Here is a 25,011-nt window from a genome sequence, read left to right as displayed (position 1 = left end):
GAACAGGAAAAGCAGCTGGGCTTTGTCTCCTGTGGACACTTCAAGGTAATGGTAATGGCAGGAGCAGACAGCAGCTAAGCCCTGCTTAGGTAAAAGATTAGGAGGCCACATATTTCTCATTCTTGGGGTCAAGGAGACCTCCCAGACTACACATGCACAGAAAGGTTCCTCAGAGGAGGGGGCACTAGACCATAATATGTCCTGTCAACCTCCCCAAGACCCATGTGCTGGAGTCCATCTTGGCTAAAAGATGTGCATGCGCACACAGGGGAGGGCCTTGAGTCAGATCAGATACGGGAACGAAGCGAGATGATTGGCCAGAGAAAATCAAAGACCCAGAAAACTGCCCCTATATGAGCAATCTAAGCCACCCCTGTTGCCCTCGACTCTTTCTCTGAGCCCTGCCCATGTGTCTATCCGCAGGTACTTTTCTAATAAACACTTTACCCATTTCACTAGTTTCCATCACTTTGCTAAAATTCTTTTTGTAAAGAAGACAAGAGCCAGGGTGCCGCTTCTAGCCACTAGTCCCTGGTGGTCTAATGGTTAGGATTCAGCACTCTCACTGCCACGGCTCGGGATTGATTCCCGGACAGGGAACTGAGATTCGACTTCAAGTTGCTGTATACCATGGTCACCCTAGATCAGTAGCTGGTTTAAGATGTGTGCTCAAGTGAAGGTGTGGGCTTTGTTTTGTGTATTTGTTTTGTCTGTTGTTTTAAGACAGGAACTTTTAGAGCATTTTTCAATCGATGTGAATGACTCAGGAAAAGGGAAATGTTATGATGTAGGAGAAAGAGGGGACTCTTGCTGGAGTAATATCCTGTGATAGTGGAAAGGGGATGAGATGTAATGCACAAGAGGAGGGCTGTCCTTAGATAGGAACAGAGATAGTTTTTAGTAGCAAAAGGGAAGTCAGAGTATGTGATACAGATGCAGGGACTTCTGGTTGCCAGTCCAGCACGTAAGGAGCTTGGAAGTCATCACTCCTGTCCTCACGACAGGAAAAAAGCTGAAAAAAAAACTGAAAACCAACAACTCTTCTTGGGTCCATCAGAGAACTGAGGTCGGAGGGCAAACCACTGTCCCCAAAATTGGGGAGACAGATAGGTAGATACAGAGAATCACAGCTTACCAAAGCAGAACCCAGAAGCAGAAATCACTGGAACCAGTAACAGGATTGAGAAACTTAAACTGTAAGTGACAAAATGCTGGCAACTCTGTGTGGACTAGGTTGGGAGTTAAAAACCCCAGAAGGGAGTCATGGACATACACACACTAACAAACGTAGTAAGGTAGATAGCTAGTGGGAAGTAGCCGCATGGCATAGGGATATTAGCTCGGTGCTTTGTGACAGCCTGGAGGGGTGGGATAGGGAGAGTGGGAGGGAGGGAGACGCAAGAGGGAAGACGTATGGGAACATATGTATATGTATAACTGATTCACTTTGTTATAAAGCAGAAACTAACACACCATTGTAAAGCAATTATACCCCAATAAAGATGTTTAAAAAAAAAAAAAGAATAACTTTAAAAGACAAATAAATAAATAAATAAATAAAATAAAAAAATAATAAAAACCCCAGAAGGGCCCACACTTATGGTGCCCCCATCTTTCACGTGATTTGCCGATAGAAGCCCTACAAGGTCCTGTGCTTCTGGCAGTGAGAAGGAAAAAGTAACCATATTGAAATATGCTCAGAACATTTTTTTCTTAACAAGGCTTTCCCTCAAGGGAAACTATTTTACCAGAACCTAAACCACTTGAGGCAAGGGAAATACCCAACTCCAGCCCCCTATATCCTTCCTGTCTCACCTAAGGGAGAAAAAAAAAAAAACTGAGAAGCAGTTTTGAAGGTCACAACCTAGGGACACAGCTCACTAAAAGACATACCTAATCACAGAACTATAGAACACTTCTCCTACCCTGACACCTTACTGGCACATCAGCAGGGCTCCTGGATAAAACAGAGAAATACAACAGAAAGAACTGCACATCTCAGCTCTCATTTAAGAAGAAGTTTCTAGGAAAACTCAAAGGCACTAGGAGAGACAAAATCAAGGACTTCAGAGGACATTTTACCTGTGACGCCTATAGCTACAGCACACAATAAACACAGCCTAACTCCAAGCCAGATAAACATAAAACCTCACGTTAAAGGTGTAGCCACCTCAGTTCATTTTACCCAGTAAATATGCCCAGCTTTCAACAAAAAATGACAAGTGATACTAAAAGACAAAAACATGATTTGAGTAGACAGAGCAGGCATCAGAACGAAACTCAGAGATTTTGAAATTATCAGACCAAGAATTTAACACAACTATGATTAATATGCTAAGGGCTATAATGGGAAAAAGTGGAAAATGTGCAAGAACAGAGATGTAATGTAAAGAGAGAAATGGAATGTTAGAAAAGAATCGAAAGAAAAAAATCAAAAGAAAATGCTCAAAATAGAAACACTGTAACAGAAATGAAGACTGCCTTTAATAGGCTTATCAATGGACTGGACACAGTTAAGGAAAGGTCAGTGAGCTTGAAAAGGTTAATAGAAACTTGCAAACTTAAAATGCAAAGAGAAAAAGAAATGAAAATGATGGAACAGAATACCCAAGAACTATGGGATAATTACAAAAGGTGTAACATATGCATAATGGGGATACCAGAAGGAGAAGAAAGAAACAACAGATGCAAAGAGTTTATTCAAAGTGATAGAGAGTGAATACATTCTCTTTTAATTTCTTCCACATTCTCAGGGAAATAGGAAGCAAGGTCATCATCTGAGGGTGACGACAAGAAAGGAGGATTAGAGGTGTGAGGAGAAAGTTGGGGCAAGAGGGGGAGGGAGACAGGGAGAGAGGAGAAAGAGAAAGCGAGAGAGAGGCTTGGAAAGTGTGTGCATGCGTGTGTGTGTGTGTGTGTGTGCGTGCGTGTGCGTGTGTGTGTGCGTGTGTGTGTGTATGCACATAGAAAACCAGGCAAAATAAAGGCTCTGGTAAAACAAGAAATTTCCCAAGGAAGGAAATAGTCATAGGAAATTAATACATAGTTACAATAATGTAAGAAATAAATATAAGCATAATTACTATGGTATTACAATATTGGGAAGGTTAGGGAGGATAAGTATTGTGTGAAATAGAATAGGGTGTAAGAGACTAAATCTCCATCTTCAACAGCAAAAGAGTATTAAATAACATTTAAAATGAAAAAAATCAAGAAATATTTGTATAAGCTTGTTGTTTAAAAAGTACATACAAAAAACTGATGAAAAAGCTAAAAGTCAGAGTATTAATTTCAATTGACAGTGGCTTGCAGCTAAAGAGTGTTAACATATATACTGCTCCTTTTCAATACAGGACTCAAATCATTTGATTTTAAGCTACACACAAGTACAAGTCTGATATAAATAGATGATCGATAGATATATAGATCTAGATATCAAATGAATAAGAATGTTCGACTTTATCAATTAGGAAAGAAATCAAATAAAATAGAAGCCAAAATGTTTCCACTGAATTTAGCCAAAAGGAGTTTATCTGATGATAATGATGAAGCATGGTAGAGGTAGAAACCAAAATTGAAATGAAGCAAGGAAAGAATAGAAAGTGAAAAGGTGGAAATAGCAAATCTCTTAAATTTATTTAAGAAAGTGTATTTCTTAAAAAAAAGCAATATAGTTGTGTTACAGCAGGCAGGTTGCTAGATATGAGCAGAGAAAGGGGGTCACGGGCCAGGTGGCAGGAAATCACCACATCTTGTAAACAGCAGGGGGCCATGGGCAGACGAAGAAAAGCAGGAACCTTCAGACTGACAGGAAACCACACATTTTGGGGTGACAAGTGTCCTGGAGGCAAAGAAAGGTGGGGAAAGGCGGGAATCTCCTGTGCCTGAATGTAACCTGTTGCTCATTATGCTCTCATTACAATAAAATTAGCCTTGCAGATAAGAAGTACCCATAATGTACCAACGCTATGACACTTCCGATCAAAGCTAAATAAGGACAGAAATCCCTCCTCTCCTTGGGAAGGTGGAGCTGGGATGAAAATCAGGGAATATGACCCCCAAGCCCCTCCTTCCCAATGAATATTTGGCCCCTTCATTTGTCTGCCCCTCATAACCGGCTTGCCAAAGAAACCCAGGGCAGCTACTCACCTGTCTGCCCACTCTCCCTCTGAGAGCGTATTCTTGCTTAAATAAATCCTCACTTTACTTTCTTGATCTCCCTGACTCATTTCTGAATTCTTTCTGTGATGAGATAAGAACCTTTGGATCCCCGGGAACAGTCGCGACAGAAGAAGACAGAAGAGCAAAAACCCCAGGGCAACGTGGCCAAGAATGGAAGACAGGAGCATATTATTGAACAAAGAAGAAAGAGCCATTAAAAAAAAAAAGAAGAAAAAGATCCAGTGATGAGAGAGAGGATGAAGATGTAGGGGACATGGCGTTTCAGAGTAGTGGGAGGTAACTGCTGGAGAAAGGTCTCAGAGGAGACTGGGGATTGGGAGCTTAGAGGAGGATTTGGTCGTGACTAAAACTAGCAGGAGGTATGGTTCATCGTCTGAGGCTGGAGGAAAGAAGGGTGGATACCGAGATGGATAGATGGGTTGCGTGGGTGGGGGTACCGGTTGAATTGTGCCACCAAAATCTGTACGTTGAAGCCTTCGCCCCCCGTACTTAAGAATGTGACTGCATTCAGAGATAGGGCCTTTGAAGAGGTGATTAACTTAAAATGGGGCCAACAGGGTGAGCCTTAATCCAAACTGACCTGCATTCTCAGAAGAGGAAAGCTGGACCCACAAAGAGACACAGGGGTACGCATGCACAGAGAGACAACTAAGTGAAGAGGCAGCAAGAGGGTCAGCTATCTGCAAGCCCAGGAAAGAATACTCAAAAGGAAACCAACTCTGCCAGGCAGATCTTGGACTTCCAGCCTCCAGAACTGTAATGAAATTCATTTCTGTTGTTTAATCTACCCAGTTTGTGGTATTTTGTTATGGCAGCCCTAGAAAACTAATTCAGGGTGGGCAGAGCAAGGTTTCTTAGTGACTCAGAAGATGATGTGACGTGAGAGTCAAGGGAAGCAGCAGTGGCAGATGCCTGAGCTTAGAAAGACCGGTAAAAGTTGAAAATAGCTGCTCTTTAGGATTGTTTCATTGAGGGCTTGTCCCCTCTTAAATATAAATGTACTGGGGACAGATGATGTAATGAATACTATATTTATACTCCTGGTCTTAATGGTCCTCAATCGGGGGCAATTTTGACCCACAGGGGACATTTGGCAACATCTGGAGACATTTCTGGTTGTCACACCTGGTGGAGAGAAGTTGCTATGGGTATCTAGCGCATAGACACCAAGGATGCTGCTAAGCATCCTACAATGCACAGGACAGCCTCCACAGCAAAGAATTATCCAGCCCAAAATATCAATAGCATTGAGGACGCAAAACCCTGCTCTAGATGAATGAGAATCATATTCTTAACACAATGTCAGGTTCTGATACATGGGTTTGCAGATAACAAAAATCTGTGGAGACTGGGAGCCACAAAGACAAGATTGAACAATTTTATCCAGAGATTCATGTTCAAAACAATGTCAACCTTCACCATGCTGCTGTCCTTCTAAAAGGGCAGCATAATGAAAAGAACACGGACTTGGACTCAAATAATACTGAGTTCAAACTCCAATTCTGCCACTTTAGAGCTGTGTGATCTTTTTTTAAAAAAAAAATATTTATTTATTTATTTGGCTGCGCCGGGTCTTAGTTGCAGCGTGCAGGATCTTTAGTTGCGGAATGTGGGATCTAGTTCCCTGACCAGGGATTGAACCCGGGCCCCCTGCATTGGGAGCACAGAGTCTTAACCACTGGATCACCAGGGAAGTTCCTATAGCTGTGTGATCTTAAAGAAGTTATGTGACATTCGTGAGCTTCAGAAAATTGAGGGGAAACACCTTGAGTTAGTATGTGGATAAGTAAGATACTGCACACAAAAAAACTGCCATAGAGTAATAATAGCTATCTTTTTTTTAATGCTATGTGCCAGCTGTTTCTCTAAGTGCTTCGTAAGAATTAACCTACATAATCCTCACAACAACCTTATGTGGTAGGGGCTATTATTATACCCATTTTACAGAAGAAGACTCTAGAAGAGAAGCTGTCCTCCAGAACCAACCCTCATCATCCTCATGTAACACCAAAATATATATTAAACATTCATTACACATTTGAGCTTTACCTAGACCTTAGACACAGTCCAGTTTCTACCTCCCCAGTCTACAAAATGCCACACAGGATACTTACCAGCTTTAAAACTTAAACAAAGGTCTACATGGGAAGGAAGTTACCTCCCTCAGTTCTACTCAAAGGGTCAACGTCTTCTCGGCACTTTTTCTATATAAGATTTCTCCTACAATTGCCGATTTCACTACTGCATTAATAAAGGGCTTCCAGAGAGGGGAGTCCTAAAAAATGTGTTTCTCTGACCTCCCTCCTCAAAGCTTTGGATTTAAGTTGACTACGACTTACCAAAATCCTTGTAAACCCAGGCGCTATAGAAGATAGGAGGCCAGGAAGCAGTGTCCCTGCTCACAAGCTGCTCACAACCCCAAGGGGAAATACCGGAACAATTCAGTAATCTCTGCCTAGAGGGTGAAAAGTATAATTATAGGGAAGGAGACAGAGTACTGTAAGAGAAGAGAACAAAGGGAACAGATGGAAGGTTCTGAACATAAAGGTAGCAGAAAAGAGGGACAGTGGAGTAGAATGTGGGGCAAGGTGGTCCACAAAAATCCACCCCCTGAGACTGAAATTATCAAAAGTCAACTTGTAAGAAGTAAGATCAGCCAAATGGAAAAAAAAAAGAATCTGAGAAGTGAACTTAATTCTTATCAAAGATCACAGTCCAGCTGCTGTACCAGATGTTAAGGATGGAAAACAACTGTCTTTTGCCATCAGGAAGTTTGCAGATTGCCGGAGTTGGGGGGCGGGACAAACGAGGACATCACAATACAATGCAGGGCCTGCCAAGGAAGAGGCAAGCACAGGACGCTATCAAGCGCCTGGGCGGGCACTTAACCCAGGCTTCAGGGCGGAAGGGAGAGGTTCTGGGGAGAATTCTGGAGAGGGTGAGAGCTTCCTCTGCGTCTTGCAGATATGTAGTTGGCCATCCACGGGGCCTCAGAGAAAGAGCAGAAGTGCGTTCCACTGAAGGGTCTCAGCCCGAGGAGGATCCTAATTAGATCTGTACTGTGGAAAACTCACTCTGACTGCAGTATGAAGGACGAAGCAGAGGCATAAACAGTGCAGACAGGAGCAGTTATGAGGCTGCCGTGGGGACAAGGCATCTGAACTAAGATAATGTCAGTGAGGGTGGAACATACAGATCTGAGTGGTGTTAAGGAATCATAATCAACTCAAAATCTCTATTTAAATGAAGATATTAGCTAACAATGTTCCCTGAGTGCTTGCTGTATGCTGGGCCCTGTTTCAAGTGCTTTCTGGGTATTAATGTGTTTGTCATTTACAGCAACCAAAGAGCAGACGAGGACACTGAAATGTCTGTTGAGTGGAAAAGCTGGAACTCAGTCTGAGATATCTGATCCAGAGTTGGCGTACAAAACCACCACCCATATTACCAGGGTTTGAACTAAACTCACGCCTGGGAATGCAGAGGGGAAAGCCATGTCATATCCCAATGCTGCTGCTGAGAACTTGTGCCCAGTGAAGGAAGCCCTGATAAGGCAGCAAGCCCAGCCTTTTTTCTCTTTGGTCAGATTAAGTGGGACATGCAGGGGTGAGATGATGAGGCAAAGGAAACGACAGAAGGTTGTGATGAGGGGAAAGAAGATTGACTGTGATGTGATGCGGAGGAGGTCAAAGATATGGTCAAACAAATGCAGAGATGCCCCTGGAATGGAGAAGGCCAAACCTGATAAAGCAGAAGAGTAAGCCATGTGGGAAGATGGTCCTGAAATGTTGCTGAATAGTAACATATAATTCACAGGACAGGAGAAGACTGTGATCCCACTTTTGCTAACGGTGGTCATTTCTGAACTGTGAATCCATTTTTAAAATTTTTCTTCCTTTTGCTTATCCTTTTTCTAAATGACAAATGCATTATTTTGGTAGAGGTAAAATAATCTATACACTGGCTGGAGGTATGGGCAAGGAAGGCTGGGGCAGCCACTTAAGACAGAGGGAATGGGAGAAGAGTGTCCTGGCAGTGAACAGCCGACATCACTAAGGTTGCAAAGAGGATGGTGTAATTAAAGGATGCGAGATTCAAGAGAGGATAGGGTGAAGATCCAGATGCATGTTATGAACAAGGACTGTACCAATTCAGCCATGTGCAGCAGGGAAATCAAGGGGAGGGATTTCAAGGGTTATAGTATCATCAGAGGAGAGACTATTTTTTGTTTGTTTTTGTTAAGTCCTTTTATTTAATGGCAAAAAAACATAACATTGTATTTGCTATCTTAACCACTTTTAGGTGTACAATTCAGTGGTGTTAAGTATATTTACATTGTTATGCAATAGATTTCTAAAACTTTTTCATCTTAAAAACTAAAACTCTATACCTATTAAACACTCATCCCCTTGCCCTTGGCAACCACCTTTCTACTTTCTGTTTCTATGATTGTGACTACTTTAGATACTTCATATAAATGGTTTATATCAGTATGAGTAAAAGAACAGTATGTGTTCTTTTGTGACTGGCTTATTTTGTTTATCATAATGTCCTCGAGGTTCCTCCATGCTGTAGCATGTGACAGGATTTCCTTCCTTTTTAAGGTTGCGTAATATTACATCATAAGTATATACCACATTTTCTTTATCCATTCATCTGTCAATGTATAGTTGGGTTGCTTTCACCTTTGGGTTATTGTGAATAATGTTGCCATGAATATGGGTGTGCAAATAGAGACTGGTTTTTCTATAATGCAAAAAAGAGAAAATAGCAAACACAAAGTTTGTGATATGAAGAAACTTGTTCTCAAAGGAGTGGTTATGTGTGAGGATCTGGATTCGTATGAAAACAGAACAAGATACCAAGGAGACATCCTAGCTGTCTCTACTTGGAAGACTGAAATTTATACATCAAAGTAGTCATTCAAAGGCAATGACAGCATCATCCTCACCACCATCATTCAGGCTCAAAAGGAAACTGTTTATCGCCTCCTCCAACCAGTCAGGAGTGATTCTAAAATTCATGAAATCTGGAAGGAGAGGGAGATAATGCAAGGGATAATGTATTTAGCAACAGAACAATTATTAGTATAACCAGACTTCAAAGTGCTTCAGACAAACCATAACTTATGCTGAAATTGACAATAAAAGACTTAAAAAGGAATTTATGGTCCTCATGCATTAATAACAACTGCATAATGCGGTATTTATTTTAGTTCATTTCTCCAGATCTCTTATTATCAATACCCTAAGCCAGTGGAAGAGCTGTTTACTCTCTTTTGATGTTCTGCATATACTAAGAGAATGGTATCCAGCCTCCAACAGTGCCAAAAAAAAAAGAAGATATCAAAGAATTTCTGTAATGAGATGTAATTTGCTAACTCCTTCCTCCATCAGCTCAGATTTCTCTAGATTCTTTCCCTGACTAATTGCCCAAGGATGAAGAATTAACTTTTTTCCAGGAGGCTCTCTCTATCTTCAGCCTCTGTAACTCAGCATTTGAACATGTTTGTTGTATGATGCCTTATTGGGGCCATTTCTTACAACCTATACTATACACCAGGTCTATCCTGTTTACAGCAACCCAGGAAAGCAGATGAGGAACAGAGCTCCTATTAGAGACACACTACAGAAACCAGTTGTGCTGTCACATAATAATCTTCTCTGTATTACAGCCAATGTTTTAGGTAATTACTAAGTCATATGTGAATGCACCTCTGTCCAGCACTTGATTGAATGATGTACATATTCTGAAGCTGTTAAGGATTGGAAACTTAAACGCTCTGTGGAGATTATGCTTTGGGGGAGTATCTTAATGGAATGGGATAAGTACTAGGCTCTCAAGTGGAAGAAATCCTATTTTACCAAAGGCACCATCTTCCCCAGACTTCAGTAAAGTTTTCTAGAAGTTTCTAATGGAGTTTCCAGTGACCAAAGAGCTGCTCAGGGTTACTGGGGAGATGGGCTAGGTGGACAGAGAAAAAAGAGCCACAGGAGCAACTGTTATGGAGGAAACATCATAGTAGTACCATATGACAACTTTTATGCCCTAAATTAAGAGCAGGCCAACTCTAGAGGAGATGCAATAGCCTCACAGTGAGAAGTGGAGGTCAACAGGTCAAATGATACACTAGCCCAATTCCTAATGTCACAATATCTCAACAAGCTAAGAACAGAAAGAACAAATTTACACCTTCAAGCATGCAATTTTCTCTACTCAAAATACAAACATGACCCTATTAATCCAAATCAAACCAACAACTTGTGACATTTTTCTCATTTGAAAGATTAATATTCAAGCAGGCAACTTAATTTCTGACCCTGAATTCAAGAATCAAGAACTTAGCCCTGCAGGGTTCAAGAACCCTGGGTCCTTTGAGGCAGGAAACACAATGCAGGATAGCTTGTGATTCATTAGTCACCTCACTACATCATGAGTTCTCCCAGGGTGGGTGGTCAAACCTAATTTCTCCTGCCAGACTCACTGCCAGGAATAAAAGGCCTGTGAACTCAAGAACTACCCCACATGCAAGTGCCGATTCAGTTCTCTGTCTTTCATTTCTCTTATTCTATATAATTTGAATCTCTCTTTCATATGAACACCTAATTCCTACTATGTGTTAGATGCTACATGATTTCTGTAGATAAAATAAGTGCTACGTTTGTTCAGTCACACATTTTCACTGGCATGCATTTGAGACTATGAAGACTTAATAGATCCATTTACGTCTCAGTACTCTAGTGCTGAACTCATTAACTGAATGCCCTAACTAAACAAAATAACTAGTCATAGACTATACCAATCACACCATTTGTACAGCAATATCCATATATATCAAGAAATAATACACTGTTAGCTTTTAATTATCCACACTTTTAATGAAGAGGAACAGTGGTATGGTTAATCTGAAAAAGTTTACAATCCCCAATAATAATTTCTATTAGGATTTAGAATTCATTATGTGACTTTCTTCCCAGAAGATTTGCCTTCTGATTATGTTTTCCATGATAAATATTCAAGTGGGAAACTTAATTTCTATCTTAAGAGTTTTTAAAATTGTAAGCTTCAGCCTCTATGCCTGGCTTATAAAACTAAGATGAAAATGTCTTTCACTAAAGTCTACGATACTACCACGACTTCAAATAATCCCATCCTGAACATCCCATGGATGATGAGTTATCATGGGGTTCCTAATGTCATGCTTTCCCAAGAAATAAATGCACAGGGATCCAACTCATAACTTTTGAGCTCTTCTTCTCTCATCCTTTTAACTCATCTTTCTTAGTCTGTTTGGGCTACTACAACAAAATACCACAGACGGGTAACAATAAACATTTCTTTTTCACAGTTCTGGAGGCTGTCAAGTCCAGGATCAAGGCACCGGCATGGTCACATTTTGATATGGGCTCTTTTCCTAGTTCATAGCTGGTGCCTTCTACCTGCATCCTCACATGGTGGAAGGCACTAGGGACTTCTGTGGGGCCTCTTTTATAAGGCACTAATCCCATTCATGAGGGCTCCACCATCATCTTTGGGGGTTAGAATTTCAACATATGAATCTGGAGAGGACACAAACATTCAGACCATAGCATCATCCTATTTAACTCTGTATTACTCATCCATGTATTAGTTCAAACATTTGAGTACCTGTAGTAGTCAGCCATCCCTGTAATAATACTGAGTGACAATCTACCTTGAAACCCAATGACTTAAAGCAACAGCACTTATTTCTTGCTCACAGATCCTCAAATTGGCTGAACTTGGGTCAAGCTTTTGATCTTGTTCAATTCTGCTCCATGTGTGCCTCCAGTTGCCTTGGACCAGTAGCTCCAGTGGATTACAGGAGCAAAAGAAGACAAGCCAAGCCATGCAGGCACATTTAAAATCTCTGCTTACATCATGTCTGCTTACATTCCACTGGCTAAGGAAGTCACACTGTCAAGCTCAAAGTCAGCGAGGCAAAAAAAAGTATATACCACCTCCCCCCAGAAGGAAACAGTGAAGGCAAATTTATACTAAAAAATACTCCAGTCTATCATTTAATATGCATTAGACTCTCCAGCAGACTATGGAAATACCAAAATGAATAAGTCATGATCTCTGTCCTCAAGGAACTCACATTTCAGGAAAAAAAAAAGTACTAAAAAGACAATGCTAAAACTGCTAAGTAAAGATCCATCCAAAATACTATGTGAGAAGGGGGACAAATGAGGGAGTCTAATGCTTCTTGAGCTGAGAGAACCAGCAAAGGCTTTACGTTTGAGTGTCTGAGGTAGAATTTAAAGATAAATATGAGTTTCCCAGAGAAAAAATAAAGATGCAGAAGTACCAGAGTAAATGGTCTCTTCAGTAAATGATACACCTTACAGTATGACTAGAACCCAGTATGTGTGAGGGTGGCTGAGGACAAAATCGGTCCTCTAAGTGAAGTTCAGGTTATGAAAAGCCTTACGGACCTTACTGATAAGCTCAGAATTCATCCTGTTGGCCATGAGGAGACTGATAGATTCCAAAGAGAGGAGCAAGAGTTATCCCAGATATCACCAGAACTTGATTTTGAAAAGACACCCAGTGGCAGGGTGGAGGAGAGACTGGAGGGATGGGGGAGATTGGAGGTGGGAAGGTCAGTTAAGGGGCTATGGCAGTAGTTCAGGCAGAACAATCAGGACCTGAACCAGGACAGCAGCAGAAGCAAGGAAGGAAAAAGTCAATTTGGAAAATATTTTGGATGTAGCATTGGAAAATGATTAGATGAGAGAGAGGAGGAAGACGACGGGGGCTGGAATTATTATTTTCCAAACTTATACAGCTAGTTAAAAGGTTAAGCCATTTCTTCTTTCTGCTTTCCAGAGCACCCAGGACTACTGCTCCTCCTTTCCACATCTACTCAGGAGACAAAGAATTCTGCCTCTTAGCCTAACTGAATGTCCTAGAGCAGCAGAACAGAAGAGGGGTTTAGGCAAAGGAAGAGTTGTTTGATGAGAAAAGATTGGTATAGCCCTTTCCATACTCAATGGAACACAGGTGAATAGGTGGAGCAGGTTCTTTATCGAGTGCTTTTAATCACCTAACTCAAATCAATACCCCTTTAGAGGACATAAATTAACTCTCCAAACACACAGCTAATGCCTATGAAAAGACACTTGCAGTGTTTACGCACTCCAGCTCCCCTGTGATGGGGAGTAATGAAAGAAAGGCAACTATGAACCCAGAGGCAGAACCTGCGCTTGGAAGTGCACAGCATCAGAGAGCAAAAACTCCTAACTGTACTGACACTTCACCTGAACATCATCTGAAGTGACACCGGTCGACAGTTACCCACAGATGAAACAGCCCTCCACTGGTCTTAAGCACTCAGATGCTGGGGAGGATGGGTCTGCTATTTCTCCACTCTGAGCCCTTCCCATCTTTCCACATCCACTAGGTTGGAAGGAAAAGTAGTGAGAGGGGAGGAGCTTAATGTACCTCCCAGAACTCCAAGCTCCCAACAGAGCCTAGTGGAAAAGATCAGAGAGGGACCTGTGTTCCAAGCCTGGTTTACCAGCCATGGGATGCTGGATAAGTCTCTTCAGCTCTGAGCCCCTGTTAATGAAAGTTAATACCTACTTCTCTGATTATAGTGGTGCTGGGATAAGATAACCCAAAGGTCTACAACCTCAGGTACACTGAAAAGTTTTAGAATATTTTCTCCCTCATCCAATACATTCCTCTGCTAAACTGGGGCTGATCTGCTTAAAGAACAGTCACATAAAATTGCTTACAAAACTTCCCCAAGTTGAAATTCTGCAGAGACAATATTTAGCTTGTGTAATTAAAGCTAGCACGATGCTTATTTCCCATCTTCAATCTTTCTCCTGCTATTTCGTCTGATGGGAAGAGCCAGACCAAAATTCTAAAGATCAGCCATGCAGGCTGAGAGCAAGCCCAAGGGTTAATGCAAGCCTTTTTAAATGATCCCAGTTGTCTTAAATAATGGTAGCCATTATCAGTATTATTAACAAAGGCTATTCCACCAAACTGGTGTGTGTGTCCTGCTTAAATGTGAGGCAAAGAGGTCAAGGCATCAAGGATGAGAATGGATTTCTTTTTTCAGAATGACCTCAGGGCAATTTCTAAGAGATTCAACCAACAAAGGCAATAGGCACACAGCTTCTTCCTTCTTCATGCCCCTTCCTCCAGATCAGACATCATTTCTGCAGCCTACAATAATCCCCCAGTTTGAGAATTAATATGCAAATTCCCTAATTACATGGCCAAGAATGTTACAGGTCTCACCTGGAGTGGTAAATGATTTCTTAGGTCTCTGCCTTCCTCAGTAGGGGGTCTGGGAACCTCAACTTTAGGATTGTTATTCAAACCATTAGTGTCACTAAATTAACCAGCCCTCAGAATTAGCCAAGAGAAAGTGTATATTGATCTGACTTGGCGATGTGAGAACAGAAGCACTTACTTTATGATTAACCTTTTCAGAGTCTTCTTAGGCTACTCATATTTCTCAGCTGATAGAAAATTACTGAGGAATCATTAAAATGTCTCTAGAACCACAGAGTCTTTGCGCCATTATTTCCCTTATAATAATCAAATTACTTATACCTTCAACTTGTAAGTCTCTTTTAGAGTTATTTAAGGCAAAGATATGTAGATACAGAAATGTAAAATAATGGTCCCTATCCCTTAGGAAACTCACTATTTAATAGATAAAAATTATTATCATTTCTGTATCATGCTATGGTTAACAAAATACTTTTCATATAATTTCATTAAAATGTTCACAACCATGAGAGATAAATAGCACTTTTATCCCCAACTTATAGGTAAAGATACTAAGACAAAGACAAGTAATACCGTTTGCCAAAAGTCTCATAGTATTGAGAACCTAGATGAAGGAGCAATTAGTTCTGCAAAGATGGAGTAGAAGTATGAGAGATCAGGAAAACCTACAGAGAATGATGATGTTCTGGGTTTTAAAGGACCAGCAAAAGTCTGATGGATCAAATAAGTAATGTATAAAATATCTACTACGAGCTGAGCACTATGCTTGAGACATAGACACACAAATGCAAGGCAGATGTCATCCGTGCCCTCCAGCGACTTATATTCTAATGGAAGACAAGGCATGCCAGGGTCACCTCAAATTCCACCTGTGATCTGTGGGTAAAGTACAGCTTAAATCCCCAGTGGGCACTCCACTTTAGCCACTAGCTCTTCTCCATCCATTAAACACATTAGTCACTGCAAAGGAATGGCCAGTAAGTCACGTCGAATTTATTACCACCAACCTAGATCTGGAATCCAGGTTGGTGAGAAGAAATGAAGGCAGAAAGATGGCCCACCCCCTGGGTGTCAGGAATCCTCCACAACAACTATGTGCCTAGGCAGTCCCGGGCTCCAGGGGTCATGGGGCTAATCTCTTGGTGGTTAAAGAGAAAACAGCAGAAGAACCATCTTAGAGATAGGTACCTATAGCCAGTCTTCATGGATCTGCTCAAGATTGTGGCCTTGTTCTAGAGAGGATTAGGGGGACCCTTAGATGTGCTGATTTGGGGGGAGGGGGGATGATAAACAGAGGCAGCACAGAGCACAGATTTGAGGCCAGATTGCACTGGTTTGAATCTCACCTCTGCCACTTAATTTTATGACCTTGGGCAAGTTATTTCATCTCTTGTGACTGTTTTCTCATCTGTAAAATGAGGATGCTTAATAATAGTGCCTACTTCAAAGAGTGTTGTAAGGATTAAAAGAGTTCATTTAAAAATGCCAAGCACTTAGAATAATGCCTGGCACATAATAAGCACCATTTAAGTGTCAGATACTTTTATATGTCAATGCTGAGGGTTAGAGGGACTCAATCACTCTGACCTGCTTCAAAATCATGTCATATAATCAATTAAATTCATTACATTTGACTCTCCAAATAATTACTCCCAATACGCAATTCAAATGATCACTCCAAAGCAAGTTATTTACCTCCTTTAAGCCTGCTAAAGCCTGCCACCTTAAGAAATATGACAGCTTCCTTGTGGGCACGATAGTTTTTAGCTGTATTGTCTGGTATTGGCTCATGATTTGCTCTGAAGCCTTTTCTGACCATATGCACGCACACACACACACACACACACACACACACACACCAGTAAAGTGTAAGGTCTTTTGTGTCTGATAAACCCAGGTTCAAATCCCCTACCATTTACTAACTGTGTGATAATGGGCAAATTGTTAAATTTGCTGGCCTCAATATCCTCATCTTAAAATGGGAGCAATAAAACCCATCATAAGTAAAATGAGCTCCTGTCTATCAGCATGTAGTCAGGGCCTGTCATGAGGAAGCATTCTATAAATGGCAGCTAAAAAACACCCACAGAGTATTATTCACCTGGAAAGGGGCCTCACAGAAATAATGCAATTTTTTTTTTACAGTAAGGTTATTGATTCCCTTTAAGGAGGCTCTCAGCAGGATAAATGACCCTTCATTATTTCTGTGGCAGACTCCCGGCATTTTGGGGTTCCAAACAAATCCGATTTACCACATCTGTGAGTCGCAAAGGTCGACAGACATTGCTTTGTAATGGCAGAAAATTATCACATCGATAAAAATTGACCATTGTTCAGATACTGAATTCCTCCCAACAGCATTACCTGGGGCCTTCTGGAATGTGGAAGGCAGGGCTGATTAGGATCTACCATCTTTATCCAGAGGATTCTTAAGGGCAAACCAAGCCAGGTGCAGTCACAAAATAAACCAGAGTGTAGAAAAGAACAACGGATTTTCTGTCTCTAGAAAATCATCAATCCCCAACACTGGTTCTGAAGGGATGCCTTAAAATCCATACTTAATTATGTCACTTTCTCTTTAAGATCCTTCAGTGGCTCCCCATTTCCCATAAGGTAAAATCCACCCTAACTCACCCTCCCTCACTGCACCTCTTCAGCCTCCTCTTTTGCCATCCTCCCCACTATATCCACAACCTATACTCCAGTCCTGCCAAATCTCATTGTCAATTCACCACCTCCCTCCTTAGACTCAAGATAGTTTACACAACCATTGTTGTGTTGAGTCAACCATTTTATTGTCAGCCATTCTGACTGTAATTCAACAGACTCTGCGATGATTATATATTTTGCTCACCTTTCAGTCATGTCAAATCAACAAACCGGAGAAAGACTTTTATAGTGACCAATTCTTCTATGCCCTGTTTTAGATCATAACCAATTTCCCATCAATTCTGACATCTATGGGACTTATCATTTAACTTTACTAGAACATCAAGCTCTGCAGTTGAGAATGTCTACAGTGTCTGAGCTCACTCATTCAAATTGTCCTTATACTTCAGCTCACTTTGAAACCAGCATACCAACCAAGAGCAGCTAAGCACGAACTGGGAATCCTAATCAAGATGAAAGGAATGATCTGGTTGGTCAGCTCTGGTAACGTAAGAAGAGATCCCTCTGGCTATAGGGAGTTTGTATTGTATCATTTCTTGGCACATCAGAGAGGCAACCAAGGATGGTGTTAGCAGTATAAGCTCGGGAGACAAACTGACTGGGTGTGAGTCCTGGCTCTGCCATTTAGGAGATATATGCCCTGCGGCACATTATTTCATTTCTTTGTGCCTCAATTTTTTTCCCATGTAAAATGGGTATAATAATAGGTCCCAACTCATAAAGTTGTTGCGAAGATTAAGAGTCAACAAATGTAAATGCATAAACAGAGAAGAGGCCCTGGCACATAATAAACACTATACAAATGTTTGTTAAGTAAAATAAATACAATATTGTGTGCTTATTTTGCTGATGGCAGCAAATGTCTCATGACAGCTGTCAAAAGCTGAAATTTGGGGGGGTTCTTTTTTAAGATAACAAAATAGATAATTCTACCAGTGCCAGAAATATTTCAATTTATTTTTTTTACTAGAAATGGAAATTGGTACCATTAACCTTCATCAAATATTACTGACAAAGATCAGAAGTCTTCGTTTTCTCAGGAAGAAAAAGTTACACAAAAGCTAACATTTATAAAGTGTCAAAACACTGGCATCAAAATATCCTGTTTTATCCAGTTGCCCGCCATTCCTCTGAGACCAAGTTTCGGCCAGGAAATATTAACACCACCACGGAGCACCTCTGATAACTGGGTCTTAAATGCCTCTTTCATCCTAAATGATCTCTTATTTATTTGAGGATTACTAACCACCACCAAGAGTGGGAAGAAAAGACACAGCAAACCTACAGGGCATTATCACAGAATGACAATTTTTAAATAGCTACATATTAGAATAAGGGAATGGAGGCTAATTCTGCTACTTCTAAGTCTACTACTAAGTCTGCTACAGCTTATAAGGGCACACAAAGACACGCATGAGGCCAAAGGGCTTCCAGTCTCACCTAGGACTTGCTGGACACAGGAGGGAGGTGCAGCTGACTGTCCACCTGGAATGATACAAGGGGAGGAGTTTTCACAGGCTTCCTGGTTTGAAATCTGTTGTTCTAACACCTATTGTCTGTGAGAACTTGGGTAACATATTTGCTTTCATTGACTCTCAGTTTTCCTAACAGAAAAATGGAAATAATACCTTACTGAGCTAGAATGGTTGACATAGACTACAGAGCTTTTATATGGTGCCTGATACACCAAGGCACCCAATTCTCTAACTCTCCTCCTCTATTCAACGTAAGTATTAAATCTTCTCCAGAATCTATGGAAGGAAATTAGATCAGTTATGTGATCCTTATCATCACATGGAAATAATACATTCAATATCCTTCCACACATCCTCAAGTTTTTCCCAATACATACTAGGAAGGGCTCTTGTTGCAAGTGGCAGAAACTGACACTTAAGAAACTGACACTTTTAAACATTTAAGTAAAGGAATTTATTGAAAGGGTCAATTCAAGATTCTAAGGTCCAGGCCTGAAAACCAGGCAGGAACCAAGATTGCTACAGGCTTCACAACAGGACGCCCTGGCAAGAGTCACACAATGGGTACAAGTCGGTGCACAGGACACGCCTGCTACCACAATGAATCTGATCTTCCAATCTCCCTCCATCTGCAGGTCCCTCACTCAAGGCTCAATGTCCCTAGATCTAACAGCACTTGGAGCACATGCCTGCCCCTGGCATAAAGGACATGCATAGAGGAAGGATCTGACCTCCTTTGCTTCCAAAGAAAAAAGGGACAGGCAATGTCAGGAATAACCATCCTACCAACACAATGAGGAATTCCCCAGAAGGGAGATGTAAATAGATACTAATAGGAAGAAAGTGCTAGATGCTGAACAAGCAAAAATGACATTCATACACAATGAGAAAAAGGGGAGATAAATGACCTGCATCATTCTCCCTAGTTTTGAAACAGGCTCAGATATACCTCTATCCATTCATTCAACAAATATATATTGACTACAGTATTTACAATTTCCATTCACTGAGGATACAATCGTCAAAGGCTCATGGATGATCCCTGCCCTCAAAAAGATAAATGAAAACATGTATCATAGTATATAATACCTGCAAGTAAACACATGTCAGGGAACCTAACCAGTCTTGGAAGAGAGATAGGCAAGATGACCTTAAATCTGAAACACAAAGTAAAAAATAAATCTACCTCTTTGCCCAACATCTAAACTTCTGTGCCTACCTCTTGATTCCTATAGACAGCTGGTATCAGGTCCATTCTTTGAGAGTCTGGTCTAATTTAACCCCAGACATCCCTACCTCTCTCCTATGCCAGATCAACAAGAATTAAACTAGCTGGCTTACCCTTATAATAAGGAGAAGGACTAGGTCCAGCCCAGAGCTAAATTTTGGAGCAAACCATCTGTGGCTCTTGTCCACTTCTTTTTCTGTCTTTGCTGCACCCTCTCACATCCTAACCACCTTTCTAACAGATACCTTAAAATCCCAAACTCTCACTGTATTTGTACCCACACCTGAGATGATCCAAAAGTTCACCACTGGCACTCAGAAATAAAAACATGGAAGTAAAAAAAGCAAAATTGGCTTATGAAATTTATATTTCATGGGGGTGGTTAGCATCTTCCTAAACAAAAATTTGTAAGTAACTAACAGAAGCATTATCTAAATTCAGACACCCAAATGGAGCATTCTGCTAGCTTTCTTCCACTCACCCCTCCTGATCTATTCTCTACCTTTCTCTACCCTATCCTATTCCCTGTGAGGTCAACCTGAATAAACTTTATCAATAAGCTCCCTTGATGAATCAACTAACAAGAGATCAGAGGGCAGCAGGAGAGTGAGGTAAAGGTATTTATTACCCTGGCTTTTTCTCTGCACCAGACTTGCTACCACTTTACTGAAGGTCACAGCTCCTGCCAAGCAGCCCTCTCCTGATTCTGGTAACTCTTCCCTCCATTTGCCCCTCCAGGCCTAAGAGTGATAAGGGATCTCCAGGTGGTAGCCTCAGTGTACTGTAATATCCCTTGCTGATTTCTTTAAATCAAGGGTTGTCAACTTTAGTACTATTAACATTAGGGCAGAAAATTGTGGGAGGCTGTCCTGTTTAGCAGTATCCCCAACCTTTGCCCACTAGATGCCAGTAACACCCTACCTCCCAGCTATGACAGCCAAAAATGTATTCAGACATTTCCAAATGTCCCCTAAAGGACAAAAATCACCCCCAGTTGAGGACAACTGATCTAAACCTTTCCACACTTCTGCTAATAGTCCCTTCACCAAACTTTTCTCAAATAGTCCAATTTTAGTGTGCTATCCCTTTCCTACCTAGACCCTGACTGATACAAGAAGTCTGTGGACAAAATTGGGCAAAATTACCACATTAAAGCATATTTAACCCACTGCAATGTAAATTCCACAAGGGGAGGATATTATCTTTCTTATTTACCGCTACACCCCTCTCTACCAAGAACAGTGTTGAACCTTAGTACACACTCAAAGAATATTTCTCAAATGAATGAATGCAAGCTATGGCATTGACAATAATAGCATATCTGAGGAAATACAAAAGCTTCCACAGAAGATAAGAAAATACATACAGAAAGGTGAAATGATATAGAGGTTCAGCAAGTACAACACAGAAGAGATGAAGCCTTGGCCAATGACTTCAAGTATCGGGCCCCTCAGTTAAGACAACTCTCACTGTAGAACAGTACCTGAACCTAGCTTGCCCATGGGACTATTAGTAAGATCATATCACTTCCTCATACTTGAATTCCAAACTTATCAAGGCAACCTACAGTATAAGCTCCATCAGAGCTGAGATACAGCCAGCCTGCTCAGTTCACCATTATATACCCACTGCCTTGCTCAGTGTTCAACAAATATTTGTCAAGTAAGTGAATCAGTGAATGAACCATCTGACTATTATGTGGCTTCCAAGTGACTTAGTCATAAAGGAAAAGAAATATCTGGTTTTATGACCATCATGGACATCAAGATTATTTTTAATGTATGTTAGTGAACAGAAATTATAAGATTTATCTGTCTTGTATGCCTTTTAGTTATACTGACCATCCTCAAAGACACTCCTGATTCAAAGAAAAGTCAGTGGATCAGGAAAGCAGAGTTAGATTCCGGAATGTGGAAACTTAATTGAGGTTCAGAGTAAAACTGTATGGCTTCTTTGAAAGCATGCAGTAGCAAAACAAAAACAAAAAATAAAACCACTTTTCTACATGGCCAGCTAATGCCTAAAGATTTAAATATTAGTATAAATGTATCAAGTGAATACATTCTACACCTTAAACTTACACAGTGTTATATGTCATTTATATCTCAACTTTTTTAAAGATTTAAATATTAGAAATTGACTCCTTTAACACATTTTTTGTCCCCTATTTTAAAAGTGCATGTATTTGTTATTTATTGCTGTATAAGCAATTATCCCCAAAACTGAGGGGCTCAGACAACACACATTTATCATCTCAGAGTTTATGTGGATCAGGAATCTGGACACAGCATAGCTGGTCCTCCACTTCAGAGTCTCTCATAGGCTGCAATCAGTGCCCACTGAGCTGTGGTAATCTAAAGGTTCAACTAGAGCAGGATCATCTTCCAAAATCACTCACATGGCAGTTGGCAGGACTGAGTTCCTCAAGGACCACTGGCTAGAAGCCACCTCAATTCCCTGCCATGTGGATTTCTCCAACATGTCAGCTTGCTTCACTGAAGTATAAGACGAAAAGGTAATAGAGAGCCTGCTAACAGGATGAAAGTCATAATTTTCTGTAAACTAATCACAGAAATGACATCTCATCACCTTTGCCAGATTCTGTTGGTTAAAACAAGTCACTATATCCAGTCCACACTCAAGGAAAGGAGATTATAAAAGGAAATAAGGACCAGGAGGTAGGGATCATTGGAGGACATCTTAGAAATTTGCCTAACACAACATAAATTACCAAAAGGAAAAAGACCCTTTTCACAGATTCAATGGAATCTGTGGAGTTCGTGGAGAAGTGAAGTTTGAGGCCATTAGATGTCTTGGTTGGAAAATGAGGATAAAGTAGAACCTAAGAAAAGTGCTAGGGGCATGGAAGCCGCATTTTGTCAAATCCAACATAACCTAGAATATTGAAGCAGAGGCATTTAGAACCTCAAAGCAGCAGAGGAGGAAGGGAACCAGCATTCCTTTATCATCTATTACTTGGAAGATACTTTAAGTTTTAACTTCATCTTCACTTTACTATTACAAGCATGGATACCATACGGTTCCTACATTTGCATCATTGCTGACATTCGTGCCTTGTTTGGTTATATAGAGACAAACCAACCTGGATTCAATTCCTAGCAAGTCCCCTTATCATCTCTGAGCTTTGAATGCAGTGGCTGCACAATGTAATTCTTAGCGAATGACCCAGTGAAACACACTGAACAGTTGAGTGTCCTTGGAGGAAGCTCCAAGGCAGCAAGGGCATCTTTGCTGGACGCAGCAAAGATGGCTGTCCTGCTTCACTGGTACCTTGCCTTGGGCTGTACGGGAGCTTAACCTCCAGAATAACACTGCCATCTTTTTGCTTTATTTGGCCTTATTGTTTCTCCATTTGGGAGCCAAATTATAGCCTCATAAAACAGTAGGGGTGCCAGAGAAATTGCTTAAATACAGTAACTACTAAAACCTCAAACTGCTGTGCTAATTAAACTGCCTTATTGCAACAAATTTTGTAATACAAGGCAAGTAAAAATGCCAGTCTCCGTCTCTGGCAAGAGGAAATAAACCCTTCTAGTTATGTTCACATTTGACTCCAAGGCAGACCGCAGCCTGGGGAGAGGGTATATGCTCGGATCAGCTGGCTGGATTTCGCTCTACTCCAGGGAGGCTTCTTCCACTCAGTCAGTGAACATTACTCAGGGCTGGTGGTTAACAACAGAAAAACAAGGGCCACCAAATAAGGGCTGACTGCTGACCGGATCCAAGAATTCAACAGAGAAGCTCAGAGGATTTTGTGCAAACAACTGGTCAGTAATAATTGAGCACCTGGTGTCTACATGTAATATATTAAGTTATTAAGTCCCTGTGCATGAAAAAAGGATCTTGGTGTCAAGTTCTTGCATAAAAGAGAAAGACTGGCTCAACGAAAAGGATACATAATATAAATTTATAGGTCAGGAAAGTTAATAACACAGACACTGCAGCCAGATTGCCTGATTTGCACTCTCATCTACCACTTACTAGCTGGATGTCCTTGAATTAGTACTTAACCTCTCTATGCCTCATATGTAAGACAAGGCTAATACCAGTAAGTATTTAAGAAGGTTGGGTGAGGATTAAATAAATTTATATGAGAATAATTTAACATGGGGCCTAGCACAAGTCTATTTGCACTAAATTTGAAGAGTATTATTACAATTACTATCACTGACCAGTGATAAAAATACTGATCAGGAAATTGAAATTCCAGTTGCAGCTCTACCTCTTATCTGAGGCCATTCCCTTCTGTGTCTTTAACTTTGTAAACTAGAGGAGTAAGATAAAAAGTGAGAGTTGAATTTCTCTAAAATTCCTTCCAGCACTAAAGTATTATGACAAATATACCACACTCAGTTAAGCGTGATATATTCAAGCCAGTGTGGCATGGAGCAGGGCATCAAGGGGAAGATATTAATTCAAGTATCTACTGAGCACTTAATGGGTGCCAGGCATTGTGCTAGGCACTAACTATTTGTCCAGGTCAGTAAAAGGAGGACAGTGGGTCGAGTCTATGTACATCAAAACATGAGCCCCTGGTATGGACCTGGCTGTCCTCCCTATGCTTTTTACTGACTCTCAAAGTCAAGAAAACATGTACAGCACACCAGTCAGAGTGACAGTAGGAGAGAGGCTGCATGTCAAATAAGATAATCAAAGGAGCATTCACTAAAGGGACTATTTATAAAGGGCAGGGCAGCGTATATAGGGAAACTAAGGAGGCTACCCTGTTAAATGTGCCCAGGATTTTGGGTTTAGTCAGCTATGGTGGATCAACAGACCAGGAGATCACTGCCATTGAAAAGACTGTTACTCACAGTTCCCAAGAGGAAGGGGCATGCCACGTCATGGAGGGCCACACAGGGTAGCACCAGGGCCAGTCAGGAGGCAGAGGAGCAGTAGGAAAATGTGGGCAAAAGCCTTTATTGTGGTTTCCTCAGGAAAGACAGGCAAGGCAGAGTAAACAGGCTTGACAAGTTTAGGATTGACTAGTTTGAATAATTTTGGTGGGTTCCCAGGTGCAGAGCCCACCTGCTGGAAACTACGGAGCCCACGTGCCCTGGAGCCTGCAAGCCACAACTAGAGGAGAGGAGCCCGCACACCGCAACGAAAGATCCCACATGCCCCAAGAAGTGCAACTAAGGCCTGATGCAGACAAAAATAAAT

At 41.1% G+C, this 25,011-nt stretch overlaps 1 pseudogene; it reads right to left on the bottom strand.

Moving 5' to 3' along the window:
- The window catches only part of LOC149748698 (endoplasmic reticulum mannosyl-oligosaccharide 1,2-alpha-mannosidase pseudogene), a 122,811-nt pseudogene that overhangs the window by 51,015 nt on the left and 46,785 nt on the right, over positions 1-25,011 (bottom strand).

Source organism: Delphinapterus leucas, chromosome 7 (genome assembly GCF_059928025.1).
Source record: "Delphinapterus leucas isolate spDelLeu-1000000601 "Yukka" chromosome 7, BTC_Dleu_Yukka2, whole genome shotgun sequence".
NCBI classification, from domain to species: domain Eukaryota; kingdom Metazoa; phylum Chordata; class Mammalia; order Artiodactyla; family Monodontidae; genus Delphinapterus; species Delphinapterus leucas.
The sequence above is the reverse complement of the archived record's forward strand: the minus strand, read 5'-3'. Positions and strand labels throughout refer to the sequence as shown.